This window comes from Atractosteus spatula (assembly GCF_055471065.1).
Source record: "Atractosteus spatula isolate fAtrSpa1 chromosome 3 unlocalized genomic scaffold, fAtrSpa1.hap1 SUPER_3_unloc_1, whole genome shotgun sequence".
In the NCBI taxonomy this organism is placed as follows: Eukaryota; Metazoa; Chordata; class Actinopteri; order Semionotiformes; family Lepisosteidae; genus Atractosteus; species Atractosteus spatula.
In genome coordinates, this window is record NW_028296646.1 from 1,691,477 (window position 1) to 1,712,308 (window position 20,832).

Genomic DNA, 20,832 nt, shown 5'->3' on the forward strand with positions numbered 1-20,832 from the left:
TACATGGTGGTGACCAAAGTTGCCAAAACGTGTTTATTTCTGCTGAAAAACACGTTTTGACAATTTCAGCACACTGGGGTTAAGGGCTGACTCACTGTGCTCTTCTGAGACAGGCAGTCACACTGTGATTCTAAGGGCTGAGAAAACGCGTTTATTTCGGGCTGAAAAACACGTTTTGAAAACTGTGCTGTTCCTGCCCTATAAGTTACATGGTGCTGACCAAAGTTGCCAAAACGTGTTTATTTCTGCTGTAAAACACGTTTTGACAATTTCAGCACACTGGGGTTAAGGGCTGACTCAGTGTGCTCTTCTGAGACAGGCAGTTAAACTGCGATTCTAAGAGCTGAGAAAACGCGTTTATTTCGGGCTGAAAAACACGTTTTGAAAACTGTGCTGTTCCTGCCATATAACTTACATGGTGGTGACCAAAGTTGCCAAAACGTGTTTATTTCTGCTGAAAAACACGTTTTGACAATTTCAGCACACTGGGGTTAAGGGCTGACTCAGTGTGCTCTTCTGAGACAGGCAGTTACACTGTGATTCTAAGGGCTGAGAAAACGCGTTTATTTCGGGCTGAAAAACACGTTTTGAAAACTGTGCTGTTCCTGCCATATAACTTACCTGGTGGTGACCAAAGTTGCCAAAACGTGTTTATTTCTGCTGAAAAACACGTTTTGACAATTTCAGCACACTGGGGTTAAGGGCTGACTCACTGTGCTCTTCTGAGACAGGCAGTTACACTGTGATTCTAAGGGCTGAGAAAACGCGTTTATTTCGGGCTGAAAAACACGTTTTGAAAACTGTGCTGTTCCTGCCATATAACTTACATGGTGGTGACCAAAGTTGCCAAAACGTGTTTATTTCTGCTGAAAAACACGTTTTGACAATTTCAGCACACTGGGGTTAAGGGCTGACTCAGTGTGCTCTTCTGAGCCAGGCAGTTACACTGTGATTCTAAGGGCTGAGAAAACGCGTTTATTTCGGGCTGAAAAACACGTTTTGAAAACTGTGCTGTTCCTGCCCGATAAGTTACATGGTGCTGACCAAAGTTGCCAAAACGTGTTTATTTCTGCTGTAAAACACGTTTTGACAATTTCAGCACACTGGGGTTAAGGGCTGACTCAGTGTGCTCTTCTGAGACAGGCAGTTACACTGCGTTTCTAAGAGCTGAGAAAACGCGTTTATTTCGGGCTGAAAAACACGTTTTGAAAACTGTGCTGTTCCTGCCCTATAACTTACATGGTGGTGACCAAAGTTGCCAAAACGTGTTTATTTCTGCTGAAAAACACGTTTTGACAATTTCAGCACACTGGGGTTAAGGGCTGACTCAGTGTGCTCTTCTGAGACAGGCAGTTACACTGCGATTCTAAGAGCTGAGAAAACGCGTTTATTTCGGGCTGAAAAACACGTTTTGAAAACTGTGCTGTTCCTGCCCTATAACTTACATGGTGGTGACCAAAGTTGCCAAAACGTGTTTATTTCTGCTGAAAAACACGTTTTGACAATTTCAGCACACTGGGGTTAAGGGCTGATTCAGTTTGCTCTTCTGAGCCAGGCAGTTACACTGTGATTCTAAGGGCTGAGAAAACGCGTTTATTTCGGGCTGAAAAACACGTTTTGAAAACTGTGCTGTTTATGCCCTATAACTTACATGGTGGTGACCAAAGTTGCCAAAACGTGTTTATTTCTGCTGTAAAACACGTTTTTACAATTTCAGCACACTGGGGTTAAGGGCTGACTCAGTGTGCTCTTCTGAGACAGGCAGTTACACTGTGATTCTAAGGGCTGAGAAAACGCGTTTATTTCGGGCTGAAAAACACGTTTTGAAAACTGTGCTGTTCCTGCCCTATAAGTTACATGGTGGTGACCAAAGTTGCCAAAACGTGTTTATTTCTGCTGTAAAACACGTTTTGACAATTTCAGCACACTGGGGTTAAGGGCTGACTCACTGTGCTCTTCTGAGACAGGCAGTTACACTGCGATTCTAAGAGCTGAGAAAACGCGTTTATTTCGGGCTGAAAAACACGTTTTGAAAACTGTGCTGTTCATGCCATATAACTTACATGGTGGTGACCTAAGTTGCCAAAACGTGTTTATTTCTGCTGTAAAACACGTTTTGACAATTTCAGCACACTGGGGTTAAGGGCTGACTCACTGTGCTCTTCTGAGACAGGCAGTTACACTGCGATTCTAAGAGCTGAGAAAACGCGTTTATTTCGGGCTGAAAAACACGTTTTGAAAACTGTGCTGTTCCTGCCATATAACTTACATGGTGGTGACCAAAGTTGCCAAAACGTGTTTATTTCTGCTGAAAAACACGTTTTGACAATTTCAGCACACTGGGGTTAAGGGCTGACTCAGTGTGCTCTTCTGAGACAGGCAGTTACACTGTGATTCTAAGGGCTGAGAAAACGCGTTTATTTCGGGCTGAAAAACACGTTTTGAAAACTGTGCTGTTCCTGCCATATAACTTACCTGGTGGTGACCAAAGTTGCCAAAACGTGTTTATTTCTGCTGAAAAACACGTTTTGACAATTTCAGCACACTGGGGTTAAGGGCTGACTCACTGTGCTCTTCTGAGACAGGCAGTTACACTGTGATTCTAAGGGCTGAGAAAACGCGTTTATTTCGGGCTGAAAAACACGTTTTGAAAACTGTGCTGTTCCTGCCATATAACTTACATGGTGGTGACCAAAGTTGCCAAAACGTGTTTATTTCTGCTGAAAAACACGTTTTGACAATTTCAGCACACTGGGGTTAAGGGCTGACTCAGTGTGCTCTTCTGAGCCAGGCAGTTACACTGTGATTCTAAGGGCTGAGAAAACGCGTTTATTTCGGGCTGAAAAACACGTTTTGAAAACTGTGCTGTTCCTGCCCTATAAGTTACATGGTGCTGACCAAAGTTGCCAAAACGTGTTTATTTCTGCTGTAAAACACGTTTTGACAATTTCAGCACACTGGGGTTAAGGGCTGACTCAGTGTGCTCTTCTGAGACAGGCAGTTACACTGCGATTCTAAGAGCTGAGAAAACGCGTTTATTTCGGGCTGAAAAACACGTTTTGAAAACTGTGCTGTTCCTGCCATATAACTTACATGGTGGTGACCAAAGTTGCCAAAACGTGTTTATTTCTGCTGAAAAACACGTTTTGACAATTTCAGCACACTGGGGTTAAGGGCTGACTCAGTGTGCTCTTCTGAGCCAGGCAGTTACACTGTGATTCTAAGGGCTGAGAAAATGCGTTTATTTCGGGCTGAAAAACACGTTTTGAAAACTGTGCTGTTCCTGCCCTATAACTTACATGGTGGTGACCAAAGTTGCCAAAACGTGTTTATTTCTGCTGAAAAACACGTTTTGACAATTTCAGCACACTGGGGTTAAGGGCTGACTCAGTTTGCTCTTCTGAGCCAGGCAGTTACACTGTGATTCTAAGGGCTGAGAAAACGCGTTTATTTCGGGCTGAAAAACACGTTTTGAAAACTGTGCTGTTCCTGCCCTATAACTTACATGGTGGTGACCAAAGTTGCCAAAACGTGTTTATTTCTGCTGTAAAACACGTTTAGACAATTTCAGCACACTGGGGTTAAGGGCTGACTCAGTGTGCTCTTCTGAGCCAGGCAGTTACACTGTGATTCTAAGGGCTGAGAAAACGCGTTTATTTCGGGCTGAAAAACACGTTTTGAAAACTGTGCTGTTCCTGCCCTATAACTTACATGGTGGTGACCAAAGTTGCCAAAACGTGTTTATTTCTGGTGAAAAACACGTTTTGACAATTTCAGCACACTGGGGTTAAGGGCTGACTCAGTTTGCTCTTCTGAGCCAGGCAGTTACACTGTGATTCTAAGGGCTGAGAAAACGCGTTTATTTCGGGCTGAAAAACACGTTTTGAAAACTGTGCTGTTCCTGCCCTATAACTTACATGGTGGTGACCAAAGTTGCCAAAACGTGTTTATTTCTGCTGTAAAACACGTTTTGACAATTTCAGCACACTGGGGTTAAGGGCTGACTCAGTGTGCTCTTATGAGCCAGGCAGTTACACTGTGATTCTAAGGGCTGAGAAAACGCGTTTATTTCGAGCTGAAAAACACGTTTTGAAAACTGTGCTGTTCCTGCCATATAACTTACATGGTGGTGACCAAAGTTGCCAAAACGTGTTTATTTCTGCTGAAAAACACGTTTTGACAATTTCAGCACACTGGGGTTAAGGGCTGACTCACTGTGCTCTTCTGAGACAGGCAGTTACACTGTGATTCTAAGGGCAGAGAAAACGCGTTTATTTCGGGCTGAAAAACACGTTTTGAAAACTGTGCTGTTCCTGCCATATAACTTACCTGGTGGTGACCAAAGTTGCCAAAACGTGTTTATTTCTGCTGAAAAACACGTTTTGACAATTTCAGCACACTGGGGTTAAGGGCTGACTCAGCTTGCTCTTCTGAGCCAGGCAGTTACACTGTGATTCTAAGGGCTGAGAAAACGCGTTTATTTCGGGCTGAAAAACACGTTTTGAAAACTGTGCTGTTCCTGCCCTATAACTTACATGGTGGTGACCAAAGTTGCCAAAACGTGTTTATTTCTGCTGTAAAACACGTTTTGACAATTTCAGCACACTGGGGTTAAGGGCTGACTCACTGTGCTCTTCTGAGACAGGCAGTTACACTGCGATTCTAAGAGCTGAGAAAACGCGTTTATTTCGGGCTGAAAAACACGTTTTGAAAACTGTGCTGTTCCTGCCATATAACTTACATGGTGGTGACCAAAGTTGCCAAAACGTGTTTATTTCTGCTGAAAAACACGTTTTGACAATTTCAGCACACTGGGGTTAAGGGCTGACTCACTGTGCTCTTCTGAGACAGGCAGTTACACTGTGATTCTAAGGGCTGAGAAAACGCGTTTATTTCGGGCTGAAAAACACGTTTTGAAAACTGTGCTGTTTATGCCCTATAACTTACATGGTGGTGACCAAAGTTGCCAAAACGTGTTTATTTCTGCTGTAAAACACGTTTTGACAATTTCAGCACACTGGGGTTAAGGGCTGACTCAGTGTGCTCTTCTGAGACAGGCAGTTACACTGTGATTCTAAGGGCTGAGAAAACGCGTTTATTTCGGGCTGAAAAACACGTTTTGAAAACTGTGCTGTTCCTGCCCTATAAGTTACATGGTGCTGACCAAAGTTGCCAAAACGTGTTTATTTCTGCTGTAAAACACGTTTTGACAATTTCAGCACACTGGGGTTAAGGGCTGACTCACTGTGCTCTTCTGAGACAGGCAGTTACACTGCGATTCTAAGAGCTGAGAAAACGCGTTTATTTCGGGCTGAAAAACACGTTTTGAAAACTGTGCTGTTCATGCCATATAACTTACATGGTGGTGACCAAAGTTGCCAAAACGTGTTTATTTCTGCTGTAAAACACGTTTTGACAATTTCAGCACACTGGGGTTAAGGGCTGACTCACTGTGCTCTTCTGAGACAGGCAGTTACACTACGATTCTAAGAGCTGAGAAAACGCGTTTATTTCGGGCTGAAAAACACGTTTTGAAAACTGTGCTGTTCCTGCCATATAACTTACATGGTGGTGACCAAAGTTGCCAAAACGTGTTTATTTCTGCTGAAAAACACGTTTTGACAATTTCAGCACACTGGGGTTAAGGGCTGACTCACTGTGCTCTTCTGAGACAGGCAGTCACACTGTGATTCTAAGGGCTGAGAAAACGCGTTTATTTCGGGCTGAAAAACACGTTTTGAAAACTGTGCTGTTCCTGCCCTATAAGTTACATGGTGCTGACCAAAGTTGCCAAAACGTGTTTATTTCTGCTGTAAAACACGTTTTGACAATTTCAGCACACTGGGGTTAAGGGCTGACTCAGTGTGCTCTTCTGAGACAGGCAGTTAAACTGCGATTCTAAGAGCTGAGAAAACGCGTTTATTTCGGGCTGAAAAACACGTTTTGAAAACTGTGCTGTTCCTGCCATATAACTTACATGGTGGTGACCAAAGTTGCCAAAACGTGTTTATTTCTGCTGAAAAACACGTTTTGACAATTTCAGCACACTGGGGTTAAGGGCTGACTCAGTGTGCTCTTCTGAGACAGGCAGTTACACTGTGATTCTAAGGGCTGAGAAAACGCGTTTATTTCGGGCTGAAAAACACGTTTTGAAAACTGTGCTGTTCCTGCCATATAACTTACCTGGTGGTGACCAAAGTTGCCAAAACGTGTTTATTTCTGCTGAAAAACACGTTTTGACAATTTCAGCACACTGGGGTTAAGGGCTGACTCACTGTGCTCTTCTGAGACAGGCAGTTACACTGTGATTCTAAGGGCTGAGAAAACGCGTTTATTTCGGGCTGAAAAACACGTTTTGAAAACTGTGCTGTTCCTGCCATATAACTTACATGGTGGTGACCAAAGTTGCCAAAACGTGTTTATTTCTGCTGAAAAACACGTTTTGACAATTTCAGCACACTGGGGTTAAGGGCTGACTCAGTGTGCTCTTCTGAGCCAGGCAGTTACACTGTGATTCTAAGGGCTGAGAAAACGCGTTTATTTCGGGCTGAAAAACACGTTTTGAAAACTGTGCTGTTCCTGCCCGATAAGTTACATGGTGCTGACCAAAGTTGCCAAAACGTGTTTATTTCTGCTGTAAAACACGTTTTGACAATTTCAGCACACTGGGGTTAAGGGCTGACTCAGTGTGCTCTTCTGAGACAGGCAGTTACACTGCGATTCTAAGAGCTGAGAAAACGCGTTTATTTCGGGCTGAAAAACACGTTTTGAAAACTGTGCTGTTCCTGCCATATAACTTACATGGTGGTGACCAAAGTTGCCAAAACGTGTTTATTTCTGCTGAAAAACACGTTTTGACAATTTCAGCACACTGGGGTTAAGGGCTGACTCAGTGTGCTCTTCTGAGCCAGGCAGTTACACTGTGATTCTAAGGGCTGAGAAAATGCGTTTATTTCGGGCTGAAAAACACGTTTTGAAAACTGTGCTGTTCCTGCCCTATAACTTACATGGTGGTGACCAAAGTTGCCAAAACGTGTTTATTTCTGCTGAAAAACACGTTTTGACAATTTCAGCACACTGGGGTTAAGGGCTGACTCAGTGTGCTCTTCTGAGACAGGCAGTTACACTGCGTTTCTAAGAGCTGAGAAAACGCGTTTATTTCGGGCTGAAAAACACGTTTTGAAAACTGTGCTGTTCCTGCCCTATAACTTACATGGTGGTGACCAAAGTTGCCAAAACGTGTTTATTTCTGCTGAAAAACACGTTTTGACAATTTCAGCACACTGGGGTTAAGGGCTGACTCAGTGTGCTCTTCTGAGACAGGCAGTTACACTGCGATTCTAAGAGCTGAGAAAACGCGTTTATTTCGGGCTGAAAAACACGTTTTGAAAACTGTGCTGTTCCTGCCCTATAACTTACATGGTGGTGACCAAAGTTGCCAAAACGTGTTTATTTCTGCTGAAAAACACGTTTTGACAATTTCAGCACACTGGGGTTAAGGGCTGACTCAGTGTGCTCTTCTGAGCCAGGCAGTTACACTGTGATTCTAAGAGCTGAGAAAACGCGTTTATTTCGGGCTGAAAAACACGTTTTGAAAACTGTGCTGTTCATGCCATATAACTTACATGGTGGTGACCAAAGTTGCCAAAACGTGTTTATTTCTGCTGTAAAACACGTTTTGACAATTTCAGCACACTGGGGTTAAGGGCTGACTCACTGTGCTCTTCTGAGACAGGCAGTTACACTGCGATTCTAAGAGCTGAGAAAACGCGTTTATTTCGGGCTGAAAAACACGTTTTGAAAACTGTGCTGTTCCTGCCATATAACTTACATGGTGGTGACCAAAGTTGCCAAAACGTGTTTATTTCTGCTGAAAAACACGTTTTGACAATTTCAGCACACTGGGGTTAAGGGCTGACTCACTGTGCTCTTCTGAGACAGGCAGTTACACTGCGATTCTAAGAGCTGAGAAAACGCGTTTATTTCGGGCTGAAAAACACGTTTTGAAAACTGTGCTGTTCCTGCCATATAACTTACCTGGTGGTGACCAAAGTTGCCAAAACGTGTTTATTTCTGCTGAAAAACACGTTTTGACAATTTCAGCACACTGGGGTTAAGGGCTGACTCACTGTGCTCTTCTGAGACAGGCAGTTACACTGTGATTCTAAGGGCAGAGAAAACGCGTTTATTTCGTGCTGAAAAACACGTTTTGAAAACTGTGCTGTTCCTGCCATATAACTTACCTGGTGGTGACCAAAGTTGCCAAAACGTGTTTATTTCTGCTGAAAAACACGTTTTGACAATTTCAGCACACTGGGGTTAAGGGCTGACTCACTGTGCTCTTCTGAGACAGGCAGTTACACTGTGATTCTAAGGGCTGAGAAAACGCGTTTATTTCGGGCTGAAAAACACGTTTTGAAAACTGTGCTGTTCCTGCCCTATAAGTTACATGGTGCTGACCAAAGTTGCCAAAACGTGTTTATTTCTGCTGTAAAACACGTTTTGACAATTTCAGCACACTGGGGTTAAGGGCTGACTCAGTGTGCTCTTCTGAGACAGGCAGTTACACTGCGATTCTAAGAGCTGAGAAAACGCGTTTATTTCGGGCTGAAAAACACGTTTTGAAAACTGTGCTGTTCCTGCCATATAACTTACCTGGTGGTGACCAAAGTTGCCAAAACGTGTTTATTTCTGCTGAAAAACACGTTTTGACAATTTCAGCACACTGGGGTTAAGGGCTGACTCAGTTTGCTCTTCTGAGCCAGGCATTTACACTGTGATTCTAAGGGCTGAGAAAACGCGTTTATTTCGGGCTGAAAAACACGTTTTGAAAACTGTGCTGTTCCTGCCCTATAACTTACATGGTGGTGACCAAAGTTGCCAAAACGTGTTTATTTCTGCTGTAAAACACGTTTAGACAATTTCAGCACACTGGGGTTAAGGGCTGACTCAGTGTGCTCTTCTGAGCCAGGCAGTTACACTGTGATTCTAAGGGCTGAGAAAACGCGTTTATTTCGGGCTGAAAAACACGTTTTGAAAACTGTGCTGTTCCTGCCCTATAACTTACATGGTGGTGACCAAAGTTGCCAAAACGTGTTTATTTCTGCTGAAAAACACGTTTTGACAATTTCAGCACACTGGGGTTAAGGGCTGACTCGGTTTGCTCTTCTGAGTCAGGCAGTTACACTGTGATTCTAAGGGCTGAGAAAACGCGTTTATTTCGGGCTGAAAAACACGTTTTGAAAACTGTGCTGTTCCTGCCCTATAACTTACATGGTGGTGACCAAAGTTGCCAAAACGTGTTTATTTCTGCTGTAAAACACGTTTTGACAATTTCAGCACACTGGGGTTAAGGGCTGACTCAGTGTGCTCTTCTGAGCCAGGCAGTTACACTGTGATTCTAAGGGCTGAGAAAACGCGTTTATTTCGAGCTGAAAAACACGTTTTGAAAACTGTGCTGTTCCTGCCATATAACTTACATGGTGGTGACCAAAGTTGCCAAAACGTGTTTATTTCTGCTGAAAAACACGTTTTGACAATTTCAGCACACTGGGGTTAAGGGCTGACTCACTGTGCTCTTCTGAGACAGGCAGTTACACTGTGATTCTAAGGGCAGAGAAAACGCGTTTATTTCAGGCTGAAAAACACGTTTTGAAAACTGTGCTGTTCCTGCCATATAACTTACCTGGTGGTGACCAAAGTTGCCAAAACGTGTTTATTTCTGCTGAAAAACACGTTTTGACAATTTCAGCACACTGGGGTTAAGGGCTGACTCACTGTGCTCTTCTGAGACAGGCAGTTACACTGTGATTCTAAGGGCTGAGAAAACGCGTTTATTTCGGGCTGAAAAACACGTTTTGAAAACTGTGCTGTTCCTGCCCTATAAGTTACATGGTGCTGACCAAAGTTGCCAAAACGTGTTTATTTCTGCTGTAAAACACGTTTTGACAATTTCAGCACACTGGGGTTAAGGGCTGACTCAGTGTGCTCTTCTGAGACAGGCAGTTACACTGCGATTCTAAGAGCTGAGAAAACGCGTTTATTTCGGGCTGAAAAACACGTTTTGAAAACTGTGCTGTTCCTGCCATATAACTTACATGGTGGTGACCAAAGTTGCCAAAACGTGTTTATTTCTGCTGAAAAACACGTTTTGACAATTTCAGCACACTGGGGTTAAGGGCTGACTCAGTGTGCTCTTCTGAGACAGGCATTTACACTGCGATTCTAAGAGCTGAGAAAACGCGTTTATTTCGGGCTGAAAAACACGTTTTGAAAACTGTGCTGTTCCTGCCCTATAACTTACATGGTGGTGACCAAAGTTGCCAAAACGTGTTTATTTCTGCTGAAAAACACGTTTTGACAATTTCAGCACACTGGGGTTAAGGGCTGACTCAGTGTGCTCTTCTGAGACAGGCAGTTACACTGCGATTCTAAGAGCTGAGAAAACGCGTTTATTTCGGGCTGAAAAACACGTTTTGAAAACTGTGCTGTTCCTGCCCTATAACTTACATGGTGGTGACCAAAGTTGCCAAAACGTGTTTATTTCTGCTGAAAAACACGTTTTGACAATTTCAGCACACTGGGGTTAAGGGCTGACTCAGTTTGCTCTTCTGAGCCAGGCAGTTACACTGTGATTCTAAGGGCTGAGAAAACGCGTTTATTTCGGGCTGAAAAACACGTTTTGAAAACTGTGCTGTTTATGCCCTATAACTTACATGGTGGTGACCAAAGTTGCCAAAACGTGTTTATTTCTGCTGTAAAACACGTTTTGACAATTTCAGCACACTGGGGTTAAGGTCTGACTCAGTGTGCTCTTCTGAGACAGGCAGTTACACTGCGATTCTAAGAGCTGAGAAAACGCGTTTATTTCGGGCTGAAAAACACGTTTTGAAAACTGTGCTGTTCCTGCCCTATAACTTACATGGTGGTGACCAAAGTTGCCAAAACGTGTTTATTTCTGCTGAAAAACACGTTTTGACAATTTCAGCACACTGGGGTTAAGGGCTGACTCAGTGTGCTCTTCTGAGACAGGCAGTTACACTGCGATTCTAAGAGCTGAGAAAACGCGTTTATTTCGGGCTGAAAAACACGTTTTGAAAACTGTGCTGTTCCTGCCCTATAACTTACATGGTGGTGACCAAAGTTGCCAAAACGTGTTTATTTCTGCTGAAAAACACGTTTTGACAATTTCAGCACACTGGGGTTAAGGGCTGACTCAGTGTGCTCTTCTGAGACAGGCAGTTACACTGCGATTCTAAGAGCTGAGAAAACGCGTTTATTTCGGGCTGAAAAACACGTTTTGAAAACTGTGCTGTTCCTGCCCTATAACTTACATGGTGGTGACCAAAGTTGCCAAAACGTGTTTAGTTCTGCTGAAAAACACGTTTTGACAATTTCAGCACACTGGGGTTAAGGGCTGACTCAGTTTGCTCTTCTGAGCCAGGCAGTTACACTGTGATTCTAAGGGCTGAGAAAACGCGTTTATTTCGGGCTGAAAAACACGTTTTGAAAACTGTGCTGTTCCTGCCCTAAAACTTACATGGTGGTGACCAAAGTTGCCAAAACGTGTTTATTTCTGCTGTAAAACACGTTTTGACAATTTCAGCACACTGGGGTTAAGGGCTGACTCAGTTTGCTCTTCTGAGCCAGGCAGTTACACTGTGATTCTAAGGGCTGAGAAAACGCGTTTATTTCGGGCTGAAAAACACGTTTTGAAAACTGTGCTGTTCCTGCCCTATAACTTACATGGTGGTGACCAAAGTTGCCAAAACGTGTTTATTTCTGCTGTAAAACACGTTTTGACAATTTCAGCACACTGGGGTTAAGGGCTGACTCAGTTTGCTCTTCTGAGCCAGGCAGTTACACTGTGATTCTAAGGGCTGAGAAAACGCGTTTATTTCGGGCTGAAAAACACGTTTTGAAAACTGTGCTGTTCCTGCCCTATAACTTACATGGTGGTGACCAAAGTTGCCAAAACGTGTTTATTTCTGCTGTAAAACACGTTTTGACAATTTCAGCACACTGGGGTTAAGGGCTGACTCAGTTTGCTCTTCTGAGACAGGCAGTTACACTGTGATTCTAAGGGCTGAGAAAACGCGTTTATTTCGGGCTGAAAAACACGTTTTGAAAACTGTGCTGTTCCTGCCCTATAACTTACATGGTGGTGACCAAAGTTGCCAAAACGTGTTTATTTCTGCTGAAAAACACGTTTTGACAATTTCAGCACACTGGGGTTAAGGGCTGACTCAGTGTGCTCTTCTGAGACAGGCAGTTACACTGCGTTTCTAAGAGCTGAGAAAACGCGTTTATTTCGGGCTGAAAAACACGTTTTGAAAACTGTGCTGTTCCTGCCCTATAACTTACATGGTGGTGACCAAAGTTGCCAAAACGTGTTTATTTCTGCTGAAAAACACGTTTTGACAATTTCAGCACACTGGGGTTAAGGGCTGACTCAGTGTGCTCTTCTGAGACAGGCAGTTACACTGCGATTCTAAGAGCTGAGAAAACGCGTTTATTTCGGGCTGAAAAACACGTTTTGAAAACTGTGCTGTTCCTGCCCTATAACTTACATGGTGGTGACCAAAGTTGCCAAAACGTGTTTATTTCTGCTGAAAAACACGTTTTGACAATTTCAGCACACTGGGGTTAAGGGCTGATTCAGTTTGCTCTTCTGAGCCAGGCAGTTACACTGTGATTCTAAGGGCTGAGAAAACGCGTTTATTTCGGGCTGAAAAACACGTTTTGAAAACTGTGCTGTTTATGCCCTATAACTTACATGGTGGTGACCAAAGTTGCCAAAACGTGTTTATTTCTGCTGTAAAACACGTTTTGACAATTTCAGCACACTGGGGTTAAGGGCTGACTCAGTGTGCTCTTCTGAGACAGGCAGTTAAACTGCGATTCTAAGAGCTGAGAAAACGCGTTTATTTCGGGCTGAAAAACACGTTTTGAAAACTGTGCTGTTCCTGCCATATAACTTACATGGTGGTGACCAAAGTTGCCAAAACGTGTTTATTTCTGCTGAAAAACACGTTTTGACAATTTCAGCACACTGGGGTTAAGGGCTGACTCAGTGTGCTCTTCTGAGACAGGCAGTTACACTGTGATTCTAAGGGCTGAGAAAACGCGTTTATTTCGGGCTGAAAAACACGTTTTGAAAACTGTGCTGTTCCTGCCATATAACTTACCTGGTGGTGACCAAAGTTGCCAAAACGTGTTTATTTCTGCTGAAAAACACGTTTTGACAATTTCAGCACACTGGGGTTAAGGGCTGACTCACTGTGCTCTTCTGAGACAGGCAGTTACACTGTGATTCTAAGGGCTGAGAAAACGCGTTTATTTCGGGCTGAAAAACACGTTTTGAAAACTGTGCTGTTCCTGCCATATAACTTACATGGTGGTGACCAAAGTTGCCAAAACGTGTTTATTTCTGCTGAAAAACACGTTTTGACAATTTCAGCACACTGGGGTTAAGGGCTGACTCAGTGTGCTCTTCTGAGCCAGGCAGTTACACTGTGATTCTAAGGGCTGAGAAAACGCGTTTATTTCGGGCTGAAAAACACGTTTTGAAAACTGTGCTGTTCCTGCCCTATAAGTTACATGGTGCTGACCAAAGTTGCCAAAACGTGTTTATTTCTGCTGTAAAACACGTTTTGACAATTTCAGCACACTGGGGTTAAGGGCTGACTCAGTGTGCTCTTCTGAGACAGGCAGTTACACTGCGATTCTAAGAGCTGAGAAAACGCGTTTATTTCGGGCTGAAAAACACGTTTTGAAAACTGTGCTGTTCCTGCCATATAACTTACATGGTGGTGACCAAAGTTGCCAAAACGTGTTTATTTCTGCTGAAAAACACGTTTTGACAATTTCAGCACACTGGGGTTAAGGGCTGACTCAGTGTGCTCTTCTGAGCCAGGCAGTTACACTGCGATTCTAAGGGCTGAGAAAATGCGTTTATTTCGGGCTGAAAAACACGTTTTGAAAACTGTGCTGTTCCTGCCCTATAACTTACATGGTGGTGACCAAAGTTGCCAAAACGTGTTTATTTCTGCTGAAAAACACGTTTTGACAATTTCAGCACACTGGGGTTAAGGGCTGACTCAGTGTGCTCTTCTGAGACAGGCAGTTACACTGCGATTCTAAGAGCTGAGAAAACGCGTTTATTTCGGGCTGAAAAACACGTTTTGAAAACTGTGCTGTTCCTGCCCTATAACTTACATGGTGGTGACCAAAGTTGCCAAAACGTGTTTATTTCTGCTGAAAAACACGTTTTGACAATTTCAGCACACTGGGGTTAAGGGCTGACTCAGTTTGCTCTTCTGAGCCAGGCAGTTACACTGTGATTCTAAGGGCTGAGAAAACGCGTTTATTTCGGGCTGAAAAACACGTTTTGAAAACTGTGCTGTTCCTGCCCTAAAACTTACATGGTGGTGACCAAAGTTGCCAAAACGTGTTTATTTCTGCTGTAAAACACGTTTTGACAATTTCAGCACACTGGGGTTAAGGGCTGACTCAGTTTGCTCTTCTGAGCCAGGCAGTTACACTGTGATTCTAAGGGCTGAGAAAACGCGTTTATTTCGGGCTGAAAAACACGTTTTGAAAACTGTGCTGTTCCTGCCCTATAACTTACATGGTGGTGACCAAAGTTGCCAAAACGTGTTTATTTCTGCTGTAAAACACGTTTTGACAATTTCAGCACACTGGGGTTAAGGGCTGACTCAGTTTGCTCTTCTGAGCCAGGCAGTTACACTGTGATTCTAAGGGCTGAGAAAACGCGTTTATTTCGGGCTGAAAAACACGTTTTGAAAACTGTGCTGTTCCTGCCCTATAACTTACATGGTGGTGACCAAAGTTGCCAAAACGTGTTTATTTCTGCTGTAAAACACGTTTTGACAATTTCAGCACACTGGGGTTAAGGGCTGACTCAGTTTGCTCTTCTGAGACAGGCAGTTACACTGTGATTCTAAGGGCTGAGAAAACGCGTTTATTTCGGGCTGAAAAACACGTTTTGAAAACTGTGCTGTTCCTGCCCTATAACTTACATGGTGGTGACCAAAGTTGCCAAAACGTGTTTATTTCTGCTGAAAAACACGTTTTGACAATTTCAGCACACTGGGGTTAAGGGCTGACTCAGTGTGCTCTTCTGAGACAGGCAGTTACACTGCGTTTCTAAGAGCTGAGAAAACGCGTTTATTTCGGGCTGAAAAACACGTTTTGAAAACTGTGCTGTTCCTGCCCTATAACTTACATGGTGGTGACCAAAGTTGCCAAAACGTGTTTATTTCTGCTGAAAAACACGTTTTGACAATTTCAGCACACTGGGGTTAAGGGCTGACTCAGTGTGCTCTTCTGAGACAGGCAGTTACACTGCGATTCTAAGAGCTGAGAAAACGCGTTTATTTCGGGCTGAAAAACACGTTTTGAAAACTGTGCTGTTCCTGCCCTATAACTTACATGGTGGTGACCAAAGTTGCCAAAACGTGTTTATTTCTGCTGAAAAACACGTTTTGACAATTTCAGCACACTGGGGTTAAGGGCTGATTCAGTTTGCTCTTCTGAGCCAGGCAGTTACACTGTGATTCTAAGGGCTGAGAAAACGCGTTTATTTCGGGCTGAAAAACACGTTTTGAAAACTGTGCTGTTTATGCCCTATAACTTACATGGTGGTGACCAAAGTTGCCAAAACGTGTTTATTTCTGCTGTAAAACACGTTTTGACAATTTCAGCACACTGGGGTTAAGGGCTGACTCAGTGTGCTCTTCTGAGACAGGCAGTTAAACTGCGATTCTAAGAGCTGAGAAAACGCGTTTATTTCGGGCTGAAAAACACGTTTTGAAAACTGTGCTGTTCCTGCCATATAACTTACATGGTGGTGACCAAAGTTGCCAAAACGTGTTTATTTCTGCTGAAAAACACGTTTTGACAATTTCAGCACACTGGGGTTAAGGGCTGACTCAGTGTGCTCTTCTGAGACAGGCAGTTACACTGTGATTCTAAGGGCTGAGAAAACGCGTTTATTTCGGGCTGAAAAACACGTTTTGAAAACTGTGCTGTTCCTGCCATATAACTTACCTGGTGGTGACCAAAGTTGCCAAAACGTGTTTATTTCTGCTGAAAAACACGTTTTGACAATTTCAGCACACTGGGGTTAAGGGCTGACTCACTGTGCTCTTCTGAGACAGGCAGTTACACTGTGATTCTAAGGGCTGAGAAAACGCGTTTATTTCGGGCTGAAAAACACGTTTTGAAAACTGTGCTGTTCCTGCCATATAACTTACATGGTGGTGACCAAAGTTGCCAAAACGTGTTTATTTCTGCTGAAAAACACGTTTTGACAATTTCAGCACACTGGGGTTAAGGGCTGACTCAGTGTGCTCTTCTGAGCCAGGCAGTTACACTGTGATTCTAAGGGCTGAGAAAACGCGTTTATTTCGGGCTGAAAAACACGTTTTGAAAACTGTGCTCTTCCTGCCCTATAAGTTACATGGTGCTGACCAAAGTTGCCAAAACGTGTTTATTTCTGCTGTAAAACACGTTTTGACAATTTCAGCACACTGGGGTTAAGGGCTGACTCAGTGTGCTCTTCTGAGACAGGCAGTTACACTGCGATTCTAAGAGCTGAGAAAACGCGTTTATTTCGGGCTGAAAAACACGTTTTGAAAACTGTGCTGTTCCTGCCATATAACTTACATGGTGGTGACCAAAGTTGCCAAAACGTGTTTATTTCTGCTGAAAAACACGTTTTGACAATTTCAGCACACTGGGGTTAAGGGCTGACTCAGTGTGCTCTTCTGAGCCAGGCAGTTACACTGTGATTCTAAGGGCTGAGAAAATGCGTTTATTTCGGGCTGAAAAACACGTTTTGAAAACTGTGCTGTTCCTGCCCTATAACTTACATGGTGGTGACCAAAGTTGCCAAAACGTGTTTATTTCTGCTGAAAAACACGTTTTGACAATTTCAGCACACTGGGGTTAAGGGCTGACTCAGTTTGCTCTTCTGAGCCAGGCAGTTACACTGTGATTCTAAGGGCTGAGAAAACGCGTTTATTTCGGGCTGAAAAACACGTTTTGAAAACTGTGCTGTTCCTGCCCTATAACTTACATGGTGGTGACCAAAGTTGCCAAAACGTGTTTATTTCTGCTGTAAAACACGTTTAGACAATTTCAGCACACTGGGGTTAAGGGCTGACTCAGTGTGCTCTTCTGAGCCAGGCAGTTACACTGTGATTCTAAGGGCTGAGAAAACGCGTTTATTTCGGGCTGAAAAACACGTTTTGAAAACTGTGCTGTTCCTGCCCTATAACTTACATGGTGGTGACCAAAGTTGCCAAAACGTGTTTATTTCTGGTGAAAAACACGTTTTGACAATTTCAGCACACTGGGGTTAAGGGCTGACTCAGTTTGCTCTTCTGAGCCAGGCAGTTACACTGTGATTCTAAGGGCTGAGAAAACGCGTTTATTTCGGGCTGAAAAACACGTTTTGAAAACTGTGCTGTTCCTGCCCTATAACTTACATGGTGGTGACCAAAGTTGCCAAAACGTGTTTATTTCTGCTGTAAAACACGTTTTGACAATTTCAGCACACTGGGGTTAAGGGCTGACTCAGTGTGCTCTTCTGAGCCAGGCAGTTACACTGTGATTCTAAGGGCTGAGAAAACGCGTTTATTTCGAGCTGAAAAACACGTTTTGAAAACTGTGCTGTTCCTGCCATATAACTTACATGGTGGTGACCAAAGTTGCCAAAACGTGTTTATTTCTGCTGAAAAACACGTTTTGACAATTTCAGCACACTGGGGTTAAGGGCTGACTCACTGTGCTCTTCTGAGACAGGCAGTTACACTGTGATTCTAAGGGCAGAGAAAACGCGTTTATTTCGGGCTGAAAAACACGTTTTGAAAACTGTGCTGTTCCTACCATATAACTTACCTGGTGGTGACCAAAGTTGCCAAAACGTGTTTATTTCTGCTGAAAAACACGTTTTGACAATTTCAGCACACTGGGGTTAAGGGCTGACTCACTGTGCTCTTCTGAGACAGGCAGTTACACTGTGATTCTAAGGGCTGAGAAAACGCGTTTATTTCGGGCTGAAAAACACGTTTTGAAAACTGTGCTGTTCCTGCCATATAACTTACATGGTGGTGACCAAAGTTGCCAAAACGTGTTTATTTCTGCTGAAAAACACGTTTTGACAATTTCAGCACACTGGGGTTAAGGGCTGACTCAGTTTGCTCTTCTGAGCCAGGCAGTTACACTGTGATTCTAAGGGCTGAGAAAACGCGTTTATTTCGGGCTGAAAAACACGTTTTGAAAACTGTGCTGTTCCTGCCCTATAACTTACATGGTGGTGACCAAAGTTGCCAAAACGTGTTTATTTCTGCTGTAAAACACGTTTTGACAATTTCAGCACACTGGGGTTAAGGGCTGACTCACTGTGCTCTTCTGAGACAGGCAGTTACACTGCGATTCTAAGAGCTGAGAAAACGCGTTTATTTCGGGCTGAAAAACACGTTTTGAAAACTGTGCTGTTCCTGCCATATAACTTACATGGTGGTGACCAAAGTTGCCAAAACGTGTTTATTTCTGCTGAAAAACACGTTTTGACAATTTCAGCACACTGGGGTTAAGGGCTGACTCACTGTGCTCTTCTGAGACAGGCAGTTACACTGTGATTCTAAGGGCTGAGAAAACGCGTTTATGTCGGGCTGAAAAACACGTTTTGAAAACTGTGCTGTTCATGCCATATAACTTACATGGTGGTGACCAAAGTTGCCAAAACGTGTTTATTTCTGCTGTAAAACACGTTTTGACAATTTCAGCACACTGGGGTTAAGGGCTGACTCACTGTGCTCTTCTGAGACAGGCAGTTACACTGCGATTCTAAGAGCTGAGAAAACGCGTTTATTTCGGGCTGAAAAACACGTTTTGAAAACTGTGCTGTTCCTGCCATATAACTTACATGGTGGTGACCAAAGTTGCCAAAACGTGTTTATTTCTGCTGAAAAACACGTTTTGACAATTTCAGCACACTGGGGTTAAGGGCTGACTCACTGTGCTCTTCTGAGACAGGCAGTTACACTGTGATTCTAAGGGCTGAGAAAACGCGTTTATTTCGGGCTGAAAAACACGTTTTGAAAACTGTGCTGTTCCTGCCCTATAAGTTACATGGTGCTGACCAAAGTTGCCAAAACGTGTTTATTTCTGCTGTAAAACACGTTTTGACAATTTCAGCACACTGGGGTTAAGGGCTGACTAAGTGTGCTCTTCTGAGACAGGCAGTTACACTGCGATTCTAAGAGCTGAGAAAACGCGTTTATTTCGGGCTGAAAAACACGTTTTGAAAACTGTGCTGTTCCTGCCATATAACTTACCTGGTGGTGACCAAAGTTGCCAAAACGTGTTTATTTCTGCTGAAAAACACGTTTTGACAATTTCAGCACACTGGGGTTAAGGGCTGACTCACTGTGCTCTTCTGAGACAGGCAGTTACACTGTGATTCTAAGGGCTGAGAAAACGCGTTTATTTCGGGCTGAAAAACACGTTTTGAAAACTGTGCTGTTCCTGCCATATAACTTACATGGTGCTGACCAAAGTTGCCAAAACGTGTTTATTTCTGCTGAAAAACACGTTTTGACAATTTCAGCACACTGGGGTTAAGGGCTGACTCAGTGTGCTCTTCTGAGACAGGCAGTTACACTGCGATTCTAAGAGCTGAGAAAACGCGTTTATTTCGGGCTGAAAAACACGTTTTGAAAACTGTGCTGTTCCTGCCCTATAACTTACATGGTGGTGACCAAAGTTGCCAAAACGTGTTTATTTCTGCTGTAAAACACGTTTAGACAATTTCAGCACACTGGGGTTAAGGGCTGACTCAGTGTGCTCTTCTGAGCCAGGCAGTTACACTGTGATTCTAAGGGCTGAGAAAACGCGTTTATTTTGGGCTGAAAAACACGTTTTGAAAACTGTGCTGTTCCTGCCCTATAACTTACATGGTGGTGACCAAAGTTGCCAAAACGTGTTTATTTCTGCTGAAAAACACGTTTTGACAATTTCAGCACACTGGGGTTAAGGGCTGACTCAGTTTGCTCTTCTGAGCCAGGCAGTTACACTGTGATTCTAAGGGCTGAGAAAACGCGTTTATTTCGGGCTGAAAAACACGTTTTGAAAACTGTGCTGTTCCTGCCCTATAACTTACATGGTGGTGACCAAAGTTGCCAAAACGTGTTTATTTCTGCTGAAAAACACGTTTTGACAATTTCAGCACACTGGGGTTAAGGGCTGACTCAGTTTGCTCTTCTGAGCCAGGCAGTTACACTGTGATTCTAAGGGCTGAGAAAACGCGTTTATTTCGGGCTGAAAAACACGTTTTGAAAACTGTGCTGTTCCTGCCCTATAACTTACATGGTGGTGACCAAAGTTGCCAAAACGTGTTTATTTCTGCTGTAAAACACGTTTTGACAATTTCAGCACACTGGGGTTAAGGGCTGACTCAGTGTGCTCTTCTGAGCCAGGCAGTTACACTGTGATTCTAAGGGCTGAGAAAACGCGTTTATTTCGAGCTGAAAAACACGTTTTGAAAACTGTGCTGTTCCTGCCATATAACTTACATGGTGGTGACCAAAGTTGCCAAAACGTGTTTATTTCTGCTGAAAAACACGTTTTGACAATTTCAGCACACTGGGGTTAAGGGCTGACTCACTGTGCTCTTCTGAGACAGGCAGTTACACTGTGATTCTAAGGGCAGAGAAAACGCGTTTATTTCGGGCTGAAAAACACGTTTTGAAAACTGTGCTGTTCCTGCCATATAACTTACATGGTGGTGACCAAAGTTGCCAA